The sequence below is a fragment of the Schistocerca cancellata genome, chromosome 1, assembly GCF_023864275.1.
Source record: "Schistocerca cancellata isolate TAMUIC-IGC-003103 chromosome 1, iqSchCanc2.1, whole genome shotgun sequence".
In the NCBI taxonomy this organism is placed as follows: domain Eukaryota; kingdom Metazoa; phylum Arthropoda; class Insecta; order Orthoptera; family Acrididae; genus Schistocerca; species Schistocerca cancellata.
The window spans coordinates 318,262,601-318,285,799 of NC_064626.1; the positions used below are offsets into that span (position 1 = coordinate 318,262,601).

The 23,199-nt window shown below is 38.6% G+C and overlaps 1 protein-coding gene and 1 long non-coding RNA gene across 5 annotated transcripts in view; one reads left to right on the forward strand and one right to left on the reverse strand.

Moving 5' to 3' along the window:
* Positions 1–1,261: 1,261 nt before the first annotated feature.
* LOC126172931 (uncharacterized) lies at positions 1,262–20,254 on the reverse strand. Its single transcript, XR_007535478.1, has 3 exons — positions 20,134–20,254; positions 2,252–2,341; positions 1,262–1,582 (listed from the first exon to the last, which is right to left on the reverse strand). It is a non-coding gene; the product is annotated as an uncharacterized LOC126172931 (long non-coding RNA).
* Positions 20,255–20,486: 232 nt separating this feature from the next.
* LOC126172942 (COMM domain-containing protein 4) overlaps positions 20,487–23,199 on the forward strand; it is a 551,734-nt gene continuing 549,021 nt past the window's right edge. For 2 of the 4 annotated variants that reach the window (XM_049920918.1, XM_049920917.1), the window contains exons 1-2: positions 20,489–20,678; positions 21,756–21,798. The gene's annotated coding sequence lies outside the window, so the exon portion shown is untranslated. Of the gene's footprint in view, positions 20,679–20,947; positions 21,107–21,755; positions 21,799–23,199 lie in introns of those variants that run through there. The other 2 variants (XM_049920920.1, XM_049920919.1) reach the window with 2 other exon arrangements.

Genomic DNA, 23,199 nt, shown 5'->3' on the forward strand with positions numbered 1-23,199 from the left:
AGGATACAATACAGAAGATATCCAACTGACAAATATCTGTAAATGTTGAGAAACTATCAGGTATTTTAAGAAAAAAGCATTTCATTTTCAAAGCATCCTGAATACAGTTAATCAAGAGAGTTCAGATCTGTCGATAAATATTTGTTGAAAGAATTTGAAAATATAGCTGAAGAGGAAGTTGATGCCATCCCAGATTGTCTGTTTCCGAAAGACTTTGATAAATTAAAAGAAAATACTGATTATGCTGTTTGGAGAGTAACTGATGTCCCTTTTTTAATGTTATGACATAGTAACAGAAATGCTAATACAAATCACAATGCTGCAATAGGCGTGCAACCAACATGAAGATTCCATTGTCACTACACAGTAAAACCAAGCACTTCAACTTTCCTCGAAGAAAAAATGAAATACACATCATACCTAATTAGAAACCTGTTCGTTTGTTCCAGAGAGCTACAGTTGGTCACAAAGAAGCTTCCCAACCCTATTAGTTGCTGATACACATTACTGGTGAATATCGAACACCAAGGTGATGTAAGACCCTACTTATCTCGAAATCAATGACCAAAAGAACAAGATAAGTGCAGTCATGAAACAAAGACATGGATGTAGAAGTTAATTCTTTCCCAAACTTAATTTTTTGACCATTTGAACTTTTTCCAAACAATTCTACAAATGAGGTACAGTACTAATTATAACATTCTTTATGATGGGTCAATATATTAGACTGCTAAAACATTGAAGTTCTCCATTTCTTACGGAGAAGAAATTCCATCACAAAAAGTAATGCCACTGCCACATAAACATAAAAAAATTCTAAGTGCGTGAATAAAAGAATACAGCCTCTATTAAATATCAAGAAAAATTAATTTAGATATTCCGATCTATATTTAACTTTCTGCCTGAATCCATGGGTAAAGAATGTTGGCTATTAAATTTGCATTTATAAACTGTCACCTTCAGTTTTCATAAAGTAGGAATAAATCAGACACAAATAATATTAAAAAAAAGAGTTTGTTAACACTAAAATTCAGTATTTATATTCAAGCCACTATGTTTCCACTTTACATCTCAGACACAGCAACATTCCTTTATATTGTACATTTGTATTACATGGGTAGCCTCTACAGTACTTAAAACACCAAGTGGATTCTTCTGCAAACTTTTCTCTTTTATACGAGGAAAGTAAACTTCCAGACCCCTCCATAAGGCCACATTGAGCCAAAAATTATTTCTTAACTATACAGAATTGTACCCTAACCTTCCATCTATCGATGTAGTGGAGACTCAGATAGAGAATAAAGATGCGTTGAACTAGGAATGATTTGGAAGCCGAGGCACTACTGCTGGAATTGCAGCTGTCGGTGCCGCAATGAGGTGAGAGTCGGATGAGGTGTCGTCGGGCGGGTGAGAGGCAGAGACGGTGCGGTGTTCCGCAGCAAAGGGCGAGCGAGGCAACTGAGCCATGGCTGCTGCACACGTGCGGCAGCCGATGATTTCTGCAGTGGTTGCTGTATGTTGACCTGCTTGCATATTACTGATGCCCATTGGTCTGTAGCGGTTGATCTGTTACAACCCAGTTCTGTTGAAATATCAAATGAGTTGGGTCTTGTGATGCTATTGTTTTAAATTATATTTAAATAACTGTATATATATATGTGTTTTTAATTAATTCTTGGCACCATAAATAAACAATTACATGCCAGGAATTAATTTTGTACCACAATTCGCAACAGGAGTGCGCGCTACTGCAGCTAAGTTATTGAACTAATACAGGAATAATCAATACACTAAGTCAGTTGCTGAGGTCAACATATATGTGTGAAGCAAAGAATTTCACTACACAGTTAAATTTAGTACCTGTTCACTCAAACAGAAAATACAATTTCTCTCCTTTCAAAAACAAACCCATTAATTTTACATATACATTATGCATACCAATCCCAAAACTGTAATACTTGCAGAAACTTTACCTGTTAATAAATATGAAATAACTAGATTTGTAACATTTCACACACACACACACACACACACACACACACACACACACACACTAATTTCACTAATTTAATGAACCGCAGATAGACAATATACTTAGCTTACATGTACTCCTCTGGTCTAAACAAACTGTAACTGAAACAAAATATGGACATGGAAAATAAAACAAAGTGACCCCAGCACACTGACTATTTGACAGTAATGTTAGAAATCTCTACTAAAACTAAAGATAGACAAACTATATTGCACTTACCTGCACAGTTAAGAATTTATGTATTAACTATGAATTTCCAAACAGCAACTTTCTGTGCCACTAACACCGTAAAGGAATATTTGCAAAAACCTGAAAACATTTGAATGAAATTCAATTTTAGTAGCCGACATTTCAATTACCCAACAAATTTGTTAGGGACAAGACAACAACGTATTTCAAGTAATGCACATTTATTAACTTTTATTGAAGCTTGAATTTGTAGTAGCAGCCACTGATAAAATATCAAAATATATTACATCGCTCCCTTCATTTCCTCACAGACAGAAAATAAATATCCCTTCCCATATTAATTCATTTCAAATAGTTGCACAATTTTTGCATTAATGGAGCTACAGAATGAATGAATGAATGAATGGAAAAAATTGCCACAATAGCAATAGTCAAGTCATCAAGCAAATTTATAGTGTTATTGGTCTGCAGCTCATGTTCTAGTGGCTAGTGTTGATGCCTCTGGGCCACAGGGTCCAGGATTCAATTTTCGGCTGGGTTGGGGACTTTCTCTGCCTGGGGACTGGGTGTTTGTGTTGTCCTTATCATTTCATCAACATCATTTGTGGCAGTGGCTAGAGTGGACTGTGGGGGGAAAAAAAAAAAAAATAAAATAAAAAAAAAATAAAAAAAAATGGACTGTGTAATAATAGACTGTATGGGTGCTGATGACTGCGCAGCTGAGTGCCCCACAAACCAATCATCATCATCATCATCATCATAGTGTTATTGAAAAGGGAAATATAATTTAACTGATGACTATTAAATACCATCTGAATCATTCAGAATATGGCGGTTATATAATAGTACTGCTTATCATTCTGTTAAACACTGGATGGCGTCCTATCAAGTCGCACAATAAAGAGTATAGTTATCAGCTTGTGAGATGTTTGGACAGTTTTTTCATTAGAATACTTCACTTTTAAATGTGTAGTATCTGAGTCAAGGCCACTAACAAGGGAAGGCCACAGCAATGGGATCACCGATTTATTTCAAACTTTGTACACTTTTCCTAGGATATTTAACAACATAATGGGGCAATTCTGGGAAAATAGCAAGAGTAGTTTTACATGTCTATTACATAACTGATGTATCTGTGTGAAGGTGCAGGTCATTGTGGTCAAGTGGTTAGCATTTGGGATTTGCAAAGGAGTTGTGGATGAGGCGGCGGTTCAAATCGTATCAAAACTTATTTTTTAATCTACACTTTTTTTACCACTGGTCACATTATTCAATTTGTGTGATATTTGAGAGGTAATATAACAAAAATCAGATGCATTTTCATGAAGTTGTAGTGAATTTCATATGCTATTTGACTATTTACAGGGTGTACACGTGGACAAGGAAAAAAAATTCCCGGATTTTTCCCGGATTTCCCGGTTAAAAATACACTTTCTCCCGGATGAAAACACAATTTTTCCATGCTATTAAGTGACAGTTTTTTTTTTTTTTTTTTTTGCATCAGTAAGTACGCTGTATATTTTCGTATCACGAAAGTATAAATTCGAATCCCACCAAACACCGCATGTTACTTTCCGAACCATGTAATCGAGATTACGATACGCTTTTGTAAGCGAGTCATTGCTCATGTCACATGATCCCGCCAGCCGATGACAGCGGATATTCAGAGCGTAGGACACGTGATGTAGTCCGCTAATAGCAATATCACTGTTAAGTAGCGCGGATACACAAACAGGAAAAGTTAATGTTTTAAATTAATATACATAGTGTTGCTACAAGAAAAGCAAAGCTTTCACGTACAACATTGGTCTCTAAGGTTAATAAGCTGCAACAGAAGCTAAGCTTTCACTTATAATGTTGATTTTTCTTGCCCGTGTTACACTTTAAGATACATCACACAAATGTGCCAGTAAAATTTTTAGCCGAGTCCAGTGACTTGTTCTCAAAGTTTTCCACAAATAAATTAGCTACCGCAGAGGAGCGAGAGCTTCCCGTAGCACTACATCAATTTGCTCATAATAACGACACGATTGTCTGATCTGGGCTCTAAATACTTCTAATCGCTCGTCATCAAACGCTCTGTGATTTAAGGAATTCATCGCACATTCTCACACATAGTTCCACTTGCGAAAGAGGAAACTTGCTTTGAAAGTAACGTTTTTCAAACAGCCATTCGCAATATTTTCCCGCGACCTGTTAGAAACAGGTTCATTTCAGCAGTCGTCAGAGAGCGCCAGGTAAGAGGCGCCACCGCGCTTTGGCAGCTACGATGACGCAGGAAGCCCGTATGTTCGTATGTGTAAAACATTAAAAGATCTTACGTTATGTCATAAAAGAAAAGAGGCCGAAATATCGTTGTCTAATGCTGCGTAAGTTGTTAATACAAATACTACCCATGACGTGTGGTGTCTCAAATCTGATTACGTTTATTTTGTCGCTGTCTGCTAGATAAAACAAAATAGGTCTTTCTAACACTGCAGAAATTTTAACACATACCAAATAAACGAGACTGTTTTTGCACAAATGGTCATTTTTATAACACGACAGAATATAATTCACGAAGACCAACATAAAATGACTATTAGGCCTACTACAAGCAAATAGTTTAATGTTAGAAAATAGTTTCACATTTCATTCATACGCCCCAGTTTCTCGAGCATGAGATCGAAAAGTAGTAGTACGAGATTTTTACTTAAATTTGGAATCGTCATATTCTTCCCTAATTGGTGTGATATCCCCGTTCCTCGTTCTAACAAACAATCTTGTCATGACTAACTCTGGAACTATTCCTGCCTTTGTCAAAATTTAGTCGCTGGTTAACTTCACTAACCCTGCCAAAATCACCGGTTTAGTTATCCCTGATTATTCTCCGGTTAGGCGTTGTTATGTTCGTACAAACCACTTTCCGCCCTACTTCCAGAATAGAAGTTAATTGGCTGCTAGAAGGGGGCTGTACATCTGGCCCTTACAAGTGGAGCGATCTGGCCAAAAATTTTCTGACAAAATTTCATTTTCTTGGATACACCGAGAAGATAATACGTAATCTTTCTTACCTGTTATTCCTGTTAGTCGTTTATTTCCACTCTGGTAGTCTGACTATCGATTTCGCTAGTAATTATAGCACAGCTGATCATTCCAAGCCCAATCAACCACATAATCAGACAGCGGTTGGCGTTCACTCGTTCGGCTTTACTCTGCTCAGCTCGTATAACCCGGTCCCCTTTTGCTTGCAGGAAAGTTTATTTCTAGATGCGACGACAATTCCCCTGACAGACATCACGTACACTAGGCACGCATTCAAAAATTAACTTATGATTCAATCAGAAATCAACTTACACAGTGCGTTCAAAAACCAAGAGGGATGCGTTAGAAAATCATGAGTAATCGGTAGACCAACGTGCGCTGGATGCGAGGCTCTTTGTGAAACATGATTTTTTTCTTCTCAAGAATATGAATTTGGCGTCCCCTCCACCCCCGTAATTGTCATTCGGGTCAGATACATCAGTTTGCCCCGCCACTCAACTGCGCATGCGCATGAGCCCGCTCGTAACTCCTATAACGAATCTAGTTAAACCGTTGTGACGTCACTCTCATCGGAGACATTTTGTTGTTATAAAGCATTGCATAGTCTTCCTAACACCTTTGACACATTTTGTTGTTGGCAAACGTTTGTATGAGCACTGTGTTTTGTTGTTGTATATGGCACATTTCCTTTGCAATTTATGTTTTATTTTCATATTTTTTTCTCGTTCACGTTTTATTGTTGTTGTATTATTCTGCAGTAGCGGGATAGAGTAATATCCTTTGTTAGACCATCGATTCTTACCAGTCAATATTGCAAAAATTTAACTGAAACCTAAAATAATGAAAAATTCCCGGAATTCTAAAAAATTCCCAGGTTTTTCCCGGTTTTCTCCCAGATGAAAAAATTCCCGGGTTTTTCCCGGATCTCCCAGTTGTCCCGGGTCGTATACACCCTGTATTTAGTGTTTTTAATTAAATTTCCAAGTACGAGGGACAGGCTAGGAAAGCCCAAGTCAAATCTCTCTGAATAATGCTGCAAATGACATTCAAAATCAGTAATACAGTGAAGATACAATATGCCACACCACACGAGTAATGTACATTTACTAGCTGAATGTGCTCTCGACATCACACGTTGCAGGACGTTATTTGTCATACAGATATGGAAAACATAAATTGAAATGGGATCTGCTATATTGAATGGCTGCAGTTTCCCCGCATTTACAGGGAATGTCAAGAGTTTCTAAGGGAAAACACACCTCACTGACATTTTGAAAATTAAATAATATGACCAGTGATGGGGAGGGAAAAAAAATTAAGTTTGAGCAGGAGTCGAACAGTCACTCCATACACATTTGTCTTAAGAAGCGCAAACAGTAATCACCTGACCACCAAGAACTCCAGTAACATCTGGCGCCAACACACAGGTACATAAGCTACATAATAGACACGTGAAACTTGCACATTATATTGCTTTAATGGCCTACTAAACATGTACAAAGTGAATCTCTAATCCCAATACCGTGACCTCTCCTTGTAAGTGGTATAGCCTATTTAATTACTATTTATGTTAACTTGCATGTACAACCTATCATTAGATCAAATTCAGAAATCTCTGTCCACAATGTGTTACTAACATGAAACCAACGGTTTCTTACTATAAAGATATCTGTATGTTATTAGAAACATCATTTCTGTACGGTGAGATGATATTCGTCCAGTGCTAGTAATTACTTTCTTGTAGGTATGTAAATATTGAAATCAGTAACAACTTTAAGAGTCTGTCAACTGCTTGAAAACTATTTCCAACCAGTACAGAGGTTCAATTTTTCAGATGACGTACACAGTGAAGGCAGCTCAAGTGCAAAGGCTGTGATCGTTGAATAGATGACAACCAGTACAGAGGTTCAATTTTTCAGATGACGTACACAGTGAAGGCAGCTCAAGTGCAAAGGCTGTGATCGCTGAATAGATGACTTAAAATTCAGGCATATACTACAAATGCATAAAAAATTTCTACATAAATAGCAATTTCAGAACTTGAATGACAAATTTATGGAGAACTTGGGTTATCCAATTACTTACTGTTCCAGCAGGAAGTTACACTATGTAATTACGCGTTTTGCACTCGTTAAGTGGAGGTAACGATAATGTTGCTTGGCAAGTAGCCCTATTATTGAACATATGGCTTCAAAATGGAGAGCCATTCCATTAGTAAAAATAATACAACAACCTACATGTTTACTCACAAATGAAGAACATTGCTTACAAGGGAACCTCCCCATCGCACCCCCCTCAGATTTAGTTATAAGTTGGCACAGTGGATAGGCCTTGAAAAACTGAACACAGATCAACCGAGAAAACAGGAAGAAGTGGTGTGGAACTATGAAAAAAATAAGAAAAATATACAAACTGAGTAGTCCATGGCAAGATAGGCAACATCAAGGATAATGTGAGCTCGGGAGCGCAAAAGAAAAACCAGTAAGTCCATTCACTTATCACTGTACTATGTGAGCCAATACAAGCAAGTTTCAACAAAAAATTAGTCAATGTAGCATTGACATAAACAAAGCCAAACCAATCGCCTTGGCAAACAGATTGTCACAAATTAGCCCTGTAACATGGTCACATGTACCCATATCATTAACTTTAAGCTACAAATATAAGTGACATTTCAGCCACAAATGTGGAACAACAATCCCCAAGAACACAAACTGTTTGCGAACAGCCAACTATGGAATCATATCAGACATCTGCCACAACATACAACTAGTATACTTCACAGTAGAGTCCATTCCGAAAAAATAAATTTATCAGACAGTCAACTTATCCTAGTATTACCACAGGAATTGTTACACACAAAAAAAAGACTTCAGAACATATCCAAACAGTGAACTACATGGGACACCAGCAAGTGGTAGTATAAGGTACTTGGTACACTACAAGAAGTGAGAAGTATCTTCTATCCCCATTGTTTATGTTTTTCACCTTTGTTAACAAGAGGATCCAGCTTTAGTCAACTCCATTACTGCATCACCCATGCATTCTGACCTTTTGAGATTTTACTTTTCAACATTAGAGCTTTGGCATTTTGAAAATGCTATTCCATGAATGCCATTCTCTCACTGGGAACGAAGTGACACAATAACACAAATTTTGAAATTTAATCAACAACCATCATGTCACAGCTGGTACTAAGAACAGAAATACAGAGCTACTCTCAATTGGTGAGCAGGGTAAAAGAGATATCTACTGACCAATAAAATGACATTTTTACAACATTTCATGAAAAATGTTTTAAAAATGTCATTAATTTAGTTCAAGGACACAGCTTAGAGAATTTTACTATGCAATCACAGAAACCAATATCATCATATACTGGCAACATATCTTTGCTCAGAAATCATGCAAATAGAGAACAGCTTACTTTCACACACAAAACATTTTACAAAAATAATAGTTACACAGTAAGTTAGAATATGCCCTACCAATTCTTTGTTATGGAGTCACAAAAATGTAGTGTTTTGAACATTTGGAAACAGCTCTGAAAAACTAACCGACAATAACTGAGGAAGATTTGTATTTTCCACAACAGCATTCACCAAAATTTGACATTATGATAAGACTCCACCAATCAAAGTTGCACGCTATGCGTCGACTGACAATCACTAATGGCTCAAACAATAATTTTTGTCAATAAATGAAAAATTTACCTAGAGGCAGTAAGATTCATTTTCATCTCACAGTTTACACACGGAAGTAGAACTATAATTACTGGACAAAGTAGCATGAATCATTTTACACTAAGTACACAACTGCAAGATGGCATTAAATTTCATGTTTCAAACACAAGGATCAGGTCATCGAACTATGGAAGAATCAGAAGAGTTGCATCTCTTTTTTTTTTTTTTTGCAATTTAACAGAATGATGCTAGACTACAAAGTGGTAGCTAACTGTTTGGTAAAAATGTTATGCCAAATTTCAGCACATTCCCTGAACATGATCACCAGGATTTTTCATCTTTGGACTTTTAAATGGGAAGATTTCTTGGAGGACAAACCAGACCTAAGAATGTATGAAAAATTAAATTCATGGTATTCCAACAACACGCAACGGCAGGTAATTAGAAATCACGTCAAGAAATTGCACACGTAGAGCTTATCTACAGAGTGGGCAAAATACAGCTGGGCAAAAAAACATTAATACTGAAGTGCAACAAATCCTTGTGAACAGGAGAATTGTCCATCACAGAAAATCCTGGAAACTGATTTCAATGCACCAATCAGTTGTAACACATCTGTGCATGTATCTTCCATGTGCTCTGTCCTGAATACTTTACTGCGTTGCTATGTTTGAGTGAGAGGAGCAGATGTATTTAGTGACCAGCTGAACCTAACAACACAGTGGTTATGATAAAACAGCACCTTTTTGCTGTTTAATGTTATGTGAAACACACAGTTCATGGTTCTCACAGGGAACTGTTTACAAACTTAACAGTAAACTAGCACGAAACAGGCTCTGTAGCAAATAACACTATTTTCACTAGGAACTGGGTCACTCTCACATCAATCCTGTAAATATTTTAAGGGCAAGTTTTGTTTTGCTCACTCTATATGAGATTTCAAACAATAAACATACGTGAGTGATATTTTCTGAACTCTTGCAGAGTCTAGCTGATACAGGTTCGTAGAGGATCTTGGGTGTAGATAAGAAAATTAGCACAAATCAAAAAGCCGGAGTGCAGCATCAAACCAATGGAAAGGTAGAGAACAGAAATGAGAAACTTTATATTTTACTGCCATGTTACTTACTGAAGCAAGACCTGAACAAAAATGAAATTTTTTTTCACAACTCTACGAACCAGATCAAATAAATGTTGAAAGTTATACTCCATTGCTCTGGGATCAATCTTCCTGCAGAAACAATATTTTAGTATAACATTCTGTAAATGTTTAACTATACAGAGAGAAAAAAACCACTGGAATCTTTTGGCTCTTAGGAAATTTACTTACTTGTTTTTAGGAAGAAAATGATGCAACAATAATCTCAAGCTGTTGTGCTGTTATTTTGAACATTTTTTTAAATATCTATAAAAACAATGATCAGAAAGTAACACACAATTTAATTTTTTGTCTCCCCAGGCACTGCACCCAATACAGCTCGAAGTTTGCGCTACAGAGGGTATTTTGTTTTCATGTGCACCTTTAGCAAGAGAATCCTGAACTGCAAAACAATCACGGCGCACATGTTACTGGTGTCAACTTTTGAAGGGCAGCAAAGTGTAGTTCGATATCTGTGGGGCAAAGGGAATTAACCAAGTGAAATTCATGGGACCTTGCACGGCACGTATGGGGATAAGTGTAAAGACCGTAGCAACCTCTGCATGTGGTGTGCATTTTTCCATGAGGTCCATGTGAACCTCAGAATTTCGCCACACCCCTGGCAGCAAGTAACAGCTGCAACCCTGCAGAATGTCGGAGCCACTGAGGCAGCAAGTCTGAATGGCTGACACATGGAGCTGTGAACATTATTACAGCTGTTCAACATTTCCTATAGTGCTTGCTGAGTGCTTAAAGAACCTCAGGCAACCACAAGGGACAGTTAATAATGACAAGCTTGCATCACTTCACGTGCTATGCTGCAGAAGGGCATGACTTTCTGAAAGAAGTCATCACTGGTGATGAGATGAGGGGGTTCAGCTACATATCTGAAACCAAGCACAGGGTTGCCACAAGTTTGCCCACCACGTGAAATTGAAATACTTTTGTTTAGAACTATCAAATGAGCATTTTAACTAATTATTCCAAGTAGACAAATGTTTAAATTTAAAACGTACACATTCAGGAGTGGAACTTCTTGGAGTTGTCGAAGTTTTAATAGCACCTGTGCAGTCCACTGTGAAAAATTAGATTGTGTTAAATTAAAACTGTTTTCATTAAACTAAAACACTCTTCCTGGTATGCTCAAATCAGGCACACCAGCAGTATGTAAAATGTTTTCCAAAGGTAAAAAACAAGTCTTTTCCTGCTCAGGACAAAAAATGACATTGCTGGTCCAGATGGGCGAAGTTCTGACAGACATCAGACTTTTATTCGTGAATTCATTATTGAAGCCAAGATACGATGTTGAGGACAATACTATGGACATGGAAGAGGACGTAGATGAGGATGAAATGGGAAGAGAGTTTGACAGAGCACTGAAAGACCCAAGTCTAAACAAGGCCCCAGGAGTAGATAACATTCCATTAGAACTACTGATAGCCTTGGGAGCACCAGCCCTGACAAAACTACCATCTGATCAGTAAGATGTATGAGACAGGCAGAATACCCTCAGACTTCAAGAAGAACATAATAAATCCAATTCCAAAGAAAGCAGATGTTGACAGATGTGAAAATTACTGAACTATCAGTTTGATAAGTCACAGGGGCAAAATACTAACGCAAATTCTTTACGGAAAAACTGGTAGAAGCCAGCCTCGGGGAAGGTAAGTTTGGATTCCACAGAAATGTGGGAACACGTGAGGCAATACTGACCCTACGACTTATCTTAGAAAATAGATTAAGGAAAGGCAAACCTACATTTCTCGCATGTGTAGACTTAGAGAAAGCTTTTGACAATGTTGACTGGAATACCCTCTTTCAAATTCTGAAAGGTGGCAGGGGTCAAATACAGGGAGCAAAAGGTTATTTACAATTTATGCAGAAACCAGATGCCAGTTATAAAAGTCTAGGGGCATGAAAGGGAGGCAGTGGTTTGGAAGGGTGTGAAACAGGATTGTAGCCTATCCCCGATGTTATTCAACCTGTATATTATTGAGCAAGCAGGAAAGGAAACAAAAGAAAAATTCAAAGTAGGAATTAAAATCCATGGAGAAGAAATAAAAACTTTGACATTTGCCAATGAAATTTTAATTCTGTCAGAGACAGCAAAGGACCTGGAAGAGCAGTTGAACGGAATGGACAGTGTCTTGAAAGGAGGATATAAGATGAACATCAACAAAAGCAAAACGAGGATAATGGAATGTAAATTACGTGATGCTGAGGGAATTAGATTAGGAAATGAGACACAAAGTAGTAGATGAGTTTTGCTATTTGGGGAGCAAAATAACTGATGATGGTCAAAGTAGAGAGGATACAAAATTTAGACTGGCAATGGAAAGGAAAGCATTTCTGTAAAGAGAAATTTATTAACATTGCATATAGGTTTAAGTGTCAAGGTAATGTTTTTGAAAGTATTTGTATGGAGTGTAGCCATGTATGGAAGATGGACGATAAATAGTTTACACAAGAAGATAATAGAAACTTTGGAAATGTGGTGCTACAGAAGAATGCTGAAGATTAGATGGGTAGATCACAAAACTAATGCTGAGCTACTGAACACAATTGGGGAGAAGAGAAATTTGTGGCACAACTTGACAAGAAGAAGGGATCGGTTGGTAGGACATGTTCCGAGGCATCAAGGGATCACCAATTTAGCATTAGATGGCAGCGAGGACGGTAAAATTTTTAGATGGAGACCAATAGATGAATACACTAAGCAGATTCAGGAAGATGTAGGTTGCAGTAGGTACTGGCAAATGACGAGGCTTACACGAGATAGAGTAGCATGGAGAGCTGCATCAAGCCAGTCTCTGGACTGAAGACCACAACAACAAAACTGTATCATATCATTGTACAAAAGGTCATTTAATACATTACGTAGATTGATAAACATTAGCATGTGTCAGATGTGTTAAAATAATAAAAGATAGAGCCTAAAGTTATAGTTTTAATTGAAATACTCTTGTCTAGAACCATCAAATTAGCATGTTTAATTAATTATTCCAGATAGACAAATGTTTAAATTTAAAATGTACATATTCAGAAGTGGAACTCCATTGAGTTTTCAAAGTTTTAACAACACCTCTGCAGTCAACTGTGAAAAATTAGATTGTGTTAAATTAAAATTGTTTTCATTAAAGTAAAACATTCTTCCCAGTGTGCTCAAATCAGGCACATCAGCAGCATCTAAAATGTTTTCCAAAGGTGAAGTCTTTTCCTGCTCAGGGCAAAAGAATGACATTGCCGGTCCAGATGGGTGAAAAACAATTCACCGTCCTCTTTATCACAAACGTTCCTTATGAAGGCAAGTACCTCTCATCAGATACAGCTGCTACAATATAGTTTGGTAGAGGATGGGCGCATTTCACTGCAGGGCATTTTCCCTGGATGAGAAAAATCAAGTGAGACTTTTCAGAACATGTTACTCTTCTAATCTCTAATGAGCCACAGGAATGTGGTTTGTAATTGTGAAAGTATCTGGTACCATGTGTTGCGCAGGTTGTAAAATTCATCAAGATGCTTGCATAGAGAAATGAGAGTTTATTTTCTCCAACTAGGAAAAACCCTTTTGTCACTGTTAGCGGTGCAAAAATTGTAATCATCAGAGGCAGCTGTTATTTAGCTTCTCTCAACACGTATTTTACAGTTCCCCCAATCTATCACACACATTTATAGTGGCTAGAAGCAAAAACGAAGCTTTCAATGCCTATAGAAAAACCATTTTTGTTCGCATAAGTTTTTAAAGCTTTTTCTATTTTTATATATAGCAGTGAACCCATTAGTGAAATGACACAGTTTACTGACTCATGGTAAGTGTTCAGCCAGCGACTTAACCATTTCTTTCTCAGCAGCATTTACAGATGCTACATTGTGCTCTACATCACTTCTACAGCAGTGATTTACTACCAATCTGTTTTCCTCATTTACTGCTTAAATAACTTCAGTGCAACACATTCAATATAATCAAAAAGTCTATGAGGTACCCATTGATAGGAAAAAAAGAATTTTTTTATCCTAAAACAAGTAATAACCTGCCTGACATTTTCTAAATTGGAAAAAAATTGCACTTTGCCAACCAAATATCAGAAGTTCCCATTCAGTAGCAAGAACGTAATGTTTTCTTAACAAAATCTGAGAGTTAACATCCATATCATATTTTTAATATAAGTAATGAAGCACACTTATTCAGCAGATGATGTTCAGTAGGTGTTGTTTCACTAATCACAAATGAGTTTGTTTTTTAAATTTATGTTAAAATGAACAATATTTTAGTACTCAGATTTTTTTCCTTTTCATGTATTACATTTACTTCAATTTCTTCATTTGGATCATAAATTTCTTAAACTTTGCTTGTGTCAGTTCTTTTAACTCTTCTACATCATACCACTTTTTTTTGGGGATGCATTTTACTTTCTTGATGTTTTGTTACCCGTGCTTCAATTACATAAGTAAAAGTTCGTACTGTGCTTGGTTTAACGTCAGCTGGATTTGTTTCACGGTTTAATGCTGTAAAAAGAAGTTGCAGAATAAAGCCAAGAAAGGAAGCAGCTGAAGTTTTATAAAACAATGCTTGCTTGCTTACTAGAGTTAAGCATGGGTGACAAGAAGACACCAAGAAAGTAGAATGTGGGCTGAGGTTTCGATGAAAGTTACATATTGGACCCTCTTCACATTCCATCCTGGATTTTCCATTCTTTGATTTTTGCCTGATGGCTTTTCTTCGATCCTAACCCAGTGCAGTTTTCCTTTGTTACTATTTTCTTTAGCATCATTATACTCAACGTCCGTCCCTCTTTCTCATCTTTCCTGTGTTTCTCTTGTTGCCTTACAAACTGCACTGCACGCTCTACTTAGGAGCCACACTGTATCTCAGCCATGCACGTCAGGCACAACAGAGGCTACAAGACCACACTGATTGTTGGTGCAGCATCTTAAATCCCATTTTACTCCCACCGATATAATTAATCCTATACTTTCAAACTGATCACTCTCCCTGACTCATTTCCCATTTTTTTGCGTGTTAACTCCCACACCTTTCGGGTGTCACACGACGTTGTATCTCATCCTACGAACCCCTCCCCACCCCCACACTTCCTCCGTTCTATCCGAGTTCACATCCACTAATTCCACCATCCAGTCACACCTGCCGTCCCCTTCTTCAGACTTATCCACCCTCAGACTGGCTAGCCACAGTAATATATATTTTTTATTAGTTATTCTTCACTTTGATCCTTGTTATTTCTCACCAATATTAGTGAGTTTTCACTTTTCGCTATCGTCGATTCCCTCAGATTTCATCTTGTTTCCACCTTTCCCATCCATTTCATCCTTTGAGAATGTTTGCATGTATTTGGCTGTATTTTTGCGAAATTTTTTGGACGTAATTCCACATAATCTTTTACATTTTTCCACCATCATCATGGATCCTTGCTCCTTCCATCTGCATCAAAACAGAAAAGTTTTCTTATCCCTAGCCAGATCCCAGCACCACTTACTGTTCCCGCATTGTTGCTTGGCTCATGGAATCCTCCCTAATGGCCTCACCATCAAATTACCCATCTCTTGCTGCCACCCCACCTTCCACAATGACCTCAGATTCCGCCAATCCTTAGCCCTCCTTGCAGTACCTGCTCTCCATCCGCAATCTCAAATTCCTGGAACCCGTAATACAAATTGAAACTCTTGCTCTGCAGGAACATGAGCAACATGCACAACCCCACCTCAAAAAGCTCTCCATCCTGCTCACTTCCTACCCCCACCTTGGAGTACCACTGTCCACTGCCTCTACAACAACCTCCAAACCTCCCCCACATCCCCTCATAGCTGAAAAATGGTGTCCCTCAGACCTACTACACTTACCCCACCCTCCCAAACTCCCTCCAACCACCACACAGAATCCAGAACCTAAACAGACCCACAACTGAGTCATGAACCTTTCTGTCCTTTTCAAAGGCCTCACCTTTTGCCCCATTCCCAAATTCAATCATGCAGGCCTTGTTAAAGAACTTCTCTCATTCTCCCAATCCCTACAGTGGAAACACTTCACCACCAACAACACTATACAACCCAGCCTCAATCAAAGACCAGTATTGAACCTTGCCTAACGCATTTCACTCCCCCATCCATACCCATTGCCACCAAACCACCCCGTTAACCTTCCACAATTTATTAAATTCGAACCCTGCTTCACCATCATTCCCCAGATCCCTCAACATGCAAATCAATGTTACATCTGCAGAAAGAACCACAGTCCACCAGCTAAAACCTGAACCCGACCTTATAATCCTACCTGCAGACAAAGGCTCCACCACTGTTGTTATAAACCGCAGGGTTTACCTAGTGGAAGGACTCTGCAAGCTATGTGATACTTCCACCTACAGACCTTGCCACAGTGACCCCATTCCAATAATCCAGCAGTCACTACTCAAATCCTTTGGAAAATCTTAGAACCTCTCCCCAGAGTTCATCTCTCTACTCACTCCTACCTAATACACCACCCAGGACGCCCCATAGTGGCCAGTTACTTTGCCCCCACAGAGAGAATCTCTGCTCTCATACACTCGTACCTTCAACCTATGACCTGGAACCTACCCGCCCATAGAAATTACTTCTGCTTTGAAGGCATTACGTACAAACAAATCTGGGTTATGGCTATGGGCACCAACATGACACCACCCTAAGCCAACCTATTCATGGGCCATCTAGAGGAATCCTTCCTAAAAACCCATAATCCTTAACACCTCATCTGGTTCAGATTCAATCTGGATCGAAGGTGAGGACACCATATCCACTTTCCTCCAGAACCTCAACAACTTCTCCCCCATTTGCTTCACCTGACCCTACTCAAGCCAAAAAGCAACCTTCCTGGATGTAGAGCTCCACCTCAAAGATAACTAAACTACATCAGTACCTCTGTCCATATCAAACCTATTAACCACCAGCAATACGCCACTTCGACAGCTGCCACACATTCCATACTAAGAGGTCCCTTCCATACAGCCTAGCAACCCGTGGTCGTCAGACCTGCAGTGACAAGCAGTCCCTCTCGAAATATACTGAGGGACTCACTGAAACCTTCACAGACCCTAATTATCCTTCCAACCTTGTACATCTACATCATACTCCACAAGCCACCTACTGGTGTGTGGCGGAGGGTATGTTCGGCAAGACTATCAGATCTCTCCAACCCTGTTCCACTCGCAAATAGTGCGTGGGAAGAATGATTGTTTGTAAGCCTATGTACTGGCTCTAATTTCTCGAATTTTCTACTCGTGGTCAATATAGGAGATGTATGTGGGGAGGGGGACGGAAGTAATATGTTGTCCGACTCCTCCTGAAAAGTGCTGTTCCGAAATTTCGAGATTAAATCTCTCCACGATGCACACTGCCTCTCTTGAACGTCTGCAAGAGGCGTTTGTTTAGCATCTTCATAAGGTTATCTTGCCAGGTAAATGATCCTATGATGAAACGTCCTATCTGATAGGGATCGCAGTTTGATGAACAATACTCTCAAATTGGGCGAAGAAGCGCCTTGAAAGCCACTTCTATCATGGATGAGATTCTTTCGATGAATACGAGTCTGGTGTCCGTTTTTCCCACTGGTCATTCCACTTAAGGTCACACTGGATAGTTACGCCTAGATATTTTACGGCAGACGCTGTCTCCAGCTGATTGTACAAAAACAAATCTCCCATGCCTTATCTTTCCAATCTCCCACCACCTCCCAAAGTCCCACCGTCCAGCCACAGAGGAGCATTCCAATTCAGTACCACCCAGGACTGGAGCAACTGAATTACATTCTCTGCCAGGGTTTCGATTACTTCTCGCAGAGCTCTGAAATGAGAAATGTCCTGTCCATTATCCTTCCCACACCTCCCACATTGGTATTCCGCTGTCCACCGAACCTACACAATAAACTCGTCCATCCCTACACAATCCCTGCTCCCAATCCCTCACCTCATGGTTCATACTCCTGTATGAGACCTAGATGCAGGACCTGTCCCATAAATCCTCGCAACACCATCTACTCCAGTTCAGTCATTAACATCACTTATCCCATCAAAGGCAGGGCTACCTGCGAAACCAGTCATGTTATTTACAAGCTAAGCTGCAACCACCGTGCTGCATTCTATGCAGGTATGATAACCAGCAAACAGTCTGTCCACATGAATGGCCACCGACAAACTGGGGCCAAGAAACAAGGAGACAACCCTGTTGCTGAACAAACTGACAAACATGACATCCTTCATTTCAAGGACTGCCCCACAGCCTGTGCCATACGGATCCTTCCCAACACCAGTTTTTCTGAACTGCGCAGGTGGGAACTTTCCCTGCAATACATCCTACATTCCCGTAACCCCCTTTGCTTCAACCTTTGTTAGTCCTCACCCATCTAGCTCTTCCTTATTCCCATTCCAGCACTACACAGCTATCATTCCACCGTCACAACCAGTCATTTTATTTCTCTCCTTTTCCACTACTTCCCATTCCCACCTCTCCCCTGCCCTCCATCTAACCTGCAGTACTTCACTAGCCGGTACCCCCACCATACTATCTCTCCCCCTCCTCCTCACCACGTCCCAATCGCCACTCCCATCATGCAATAGTGCTGCTGCTCGCATTGTGGTTTCAGTTGCCTGAGACTGCAGTCGTGTGTGTGTGTGTGTGTGTGTGTGTGTGTGTGTGTGTGTGTTGCTGTGGAAGACCAATGGCCAAAAGATTTAATTGCGAGAGTGTCTTTGTTGTGTCTATCTGCAACTCAGCATCTCCACTATATTGTGAGTAGGAGCTTTCCTTCTCATAATAATGTTACATTCCTTCCTGGATTTTCCATTGTTGGATGTAAATATTAGGCTTTGCTACCCATCAGTTTGTTACCACAACCAGTTTTGCTGCTTTCCCATTCGTTGGCTTTGCCAACTCACAACCAAATTGTTCCAACATAACCTACACCTTGGGCTGCACAACAGATCAGTTTGCAACCAAGGTATCAGGATTAAGGGGGCGAGGGTCCAGAGTGTAGCTTTAGCCAACATTTCTAACATGAGTGGAAGGATGTACAGGAGATCACACATGAAACGATGTTTAATGAAAATTTTAGGGATGCCTTACAACTAGGGCTAAAAAAAAAAAAAAAAAAAATTTAAGTAAATATAAAGCTGACAATACCCAAGTCGAATGTACAGCATCTAACTGTTTGCGAGTGGAAATGTGGTTAGTTAATATCGCATTCACCAGCTTCAGTATGGTCCACAAACGCTTCAAACTGAGTTTCTTTTACATGAAGAGAAAACATGTTTGAGCTCCCCAAATCGGATTCACTGGTTACAAGTTACAAAGACATGGCCACAATAAACTTATACCTCTGCTATGCGTAATGGAAAAAATGCAAAACCTTAAGTTATGATTCATACAAATCTTATACTTCTTCAAATACAGTAACGACATTTTTTTAAATGCAAAATTTTGAGAGTATCCAATCGTTTTGTTTCAGTTTGTTAACATGGGTTACCGCACTATAATAGGCGAGTGCAACGTTCAGAAAGGTTTTTATACGGAAAAAAAATCTGTAAAAGCTACCTACTCGAAGTTCTATTAGAACTCCATTGATATGGCGCCGACATAAATATTATGCTGCACTACTGATTAATTCGTTACCACTACTTTTAATTAGCTTTCAAATTACTGGCTTCACCAACTCTTAACCAAATTATGAACTTTCAACATTACCCAGTCCTCCGGCTACGCTACAGATCGGTCTGTAACCGCAACAAAGACATAGAAAGGGGGGTGGGGGCATACTACATGCGCAATTCAAAATTGTTCTGAAGTATTTCGCAAAATCCTTCCTAAAAAAAACTTTACTCAGCTAGCAACAGAAGGCCCAATAGACTTGACTTTTAATGTGATCTGATACTTGCACCACTAAGGACTTCCACCTCACTCACAATAGTATTTGATATCCATAATGGCTACAGAAATCTACCTAGAATATTTCAACTATTACAGCTTTATTGTTTTACTCAATTCGCGCAGTATATTTGAAGCATATTACTGACATTACATACCTTACACTTAGGACGTCTTTTAATTCGAGGCGTAAATATCCAAGAAATAACACTGTTTCTTTGAGAATATACTTTTCGCTTCACCTTGATCCAAATTGATCGTCAGAGATTCTAACTCAACCCTTCAAGCTTGATGTTTTCTCTATCGATCGCCTGTCAACAGTTGTATGTCCACTAGGATTTCATCAGAAATTTTAATATTACTTCGTTATATTGATTAGCTTTCGCCTATACTTAAAATTTTAATTACTCTTCAGGGTTTATTTCAAGCGTGTGGTAATTTCTCTGTTATTAACTTTTGTTAAAAAAATGTATAACATGTCATTTTATGAAAATTTATTTTGATATTCGGGACTAGGGCATATGGAAGCAAGCAATTTCATTTTGAAATAGTTTTGCTCACACCAACTGACTACATAGTTGTGTCCAACGAACATGCTTGTAGTCTTTGTTGACGTACGAAACATGCCGGGAAAAGCCGTACAACAGTAGCAGGATCAACTCTCGAGAACGTAAATTTGTTGTAATTTCTGTGTTCGTGTCCCGTAAGTATAAAAGTTGAGTAGCTGTAAGGGTGCTTTTAGTACAAGGATTGTAATATTAACCACCACTTTGTTTAGCTAACTATCTGATTTATGAATTACCTGCATGGATTACGCAATGACTGGAATGGAAGGAAACCCGAATGTATTGGCCTATGTACTTAACCTTTCCCTGTTACCCGTTGCTCGCCACCCCATGTATTTTCACCCCTAAGTCTCAGACTGAAAATTCTAGAAATGAATGTAACTGAAGAAAAAGTCTTTGACTTTTATCACTTCGGCCTTCCGTGTTATCGGAAGTTAGTCAGAAAAGTGAATTAACTTATACTGATGGTGTGCGATAATCTAGTGACTTAAAACTGCAGATTTGATGGCTTTACGATAAAATACTAAAACTCAAATCCATTTTAAGTCCAGTATTTCAGTCTCAGGTGTGTGATTGACATACAGCATTCGACTTAAAACGGCAGGCTGTATGATATTGCGGACGAGTAGTGCTTAGTATCTGCGGTCGTTTAGGGAGCCGCAATATAACAATGACTCCCCACAGCCAAGCCCTGTTCCATCTATATAGGGTTTACTAGTTGTTATGGAAAGTTCAAGAACTAGCTTGTATGGTAAAATATTTTCTCGCTACCTTGATGTATAACATATCTCCAACATTCCAGTTAATCACCAACGGTTAATTTCCATATTTACCGACTTTTTCATAATTGTAAAGTTTTGTTGTCACCCAGTCAGTTATTTAATAATTGGTTTTAACACACTATCTTGTAACTTTCCCAGCAACAAAACTGCAGGTCTCTCAGCAAAATGTCAAGATTTTGTTTGGAAGATAAAGAGTTAGATGGTTACAAATTGTCTGTTGAATTATGAATAACTATCAGTCTTTGCATTCAAAAACAGGAGTATTAATAAATATCAGCAAATTACAGATAAAAGTTTGAGTCAGTTTCAGGTATATGTCAGTGGGTTGCTAAGTAAAATACATCATAAGTGTTCCTCAAAGTAGAAATAAATGCAAGCTTAATTCTTTGATTGATGGTATTTAATATTAAATGAAGGTGTCTTCCGTTACAGGCAACCACATACATCATACAAGCACATATCAATACATAGAGAGGTAGGTGAAATACACAATATATACTGCATTTCTTACCACTTACCCCACTCGCCTTACTATCCCGTCCACTTGTCATCGCCCACCTTAAGTCTGTCTCATACTGAAGCTCTTAAAACTAATTGAAGTGTTATGAAATCACTATATTTCAATATTGTTTCACATAAAAAAAATCCTTTCAGCTACTCATTTAGTTAATTTGAGATTAAGAAATTTTTCTATTAACTTAGGAAAGATATTTATGTGATTGTTCCTGTCTGAAACTAGTGTAGTTGCTATATGGTTTTGTATTAATTCACATTGCATCAGTTCTCCGAGACATATGAAATACTTGTTATTATGGTTTTATAATATAATTGTTTATGCATATTTGCTGATTTGGTGCTATATGGACCCGTTCGTTATTTACTGAATGTAAAATTGTGAATGTGCTTTGTATTGATTTTTACCATAGTACAATTATGGCATTAACATTCTTCCTGCAGCGTAATTCAGGAAAGGCTAAAGTCTAGATCAGGGCCAGCGGCAGTTACAGCAGTGATTGTCTACTGCTCATAGGTTAGCAATGCTTCAGTTTCACCTAGCCAGTGGGAAGATTTTGACATAATTGGTGAGAGGCAGGAACAGAGGCAGCGTATTTCTAACACTGGATTGGAAACTGTTGCCTTGTTTGCTGTTTTTTGATGCATTAGAGAGTTTTGAGAGAAATATTTTGTGTTCATGACAGCAAGTGCTATTACATGGATTGATTTAAGAGTGATTTAGTTCTGCGCAGTAATGTAGTCCATTGGTTGTCTTGTGGATTAACTGTACAGACACAAAAATGTATCAAATATGGTTGTAAAATGATTCTTAAAGAATCGAAGGTTTGTGTGGGTGGAATCATCTGGAAGTGGAGCAAAAGCCGCCACTTTGAGATGGTGGATCAATGTTTTTTATTTCAGTCATGGGAGAAGGTAAGTGGATCAGTGTTTATCATTAATAAACAGTGAAACACCTCCTGCCCCCCCATGATTTTTAATTGCAACACTGATCCACTTATCAGTGTACTCGTGCAGATCAATCGCATAGCAATACAGAGCAGAGAAATATTTCAATGCATTTTTGAATATGTCATAAGTTGTTCCGCTGTCCTTGGTTTGCAGATACTAGCACAGTTTAAATAGCTGCAGCTCAAACAAGGAACAATTAAATTTATAATACTCATTTACAGCAATCTTTCACCCTTTCTTCCAAATGTATTACTTCGAAACACGTCGTCTGCCTGCTGCTCTCTCATTGGCTGTGTCACACATACAGCTGACACACCTGCTTTTGTTCCCATCATACCTCACGGCAAGTGCTGACAACATTCCTGCACGAAACACGTAAGTATGCCACTGGCCCTATTCTAGACTTTTACCA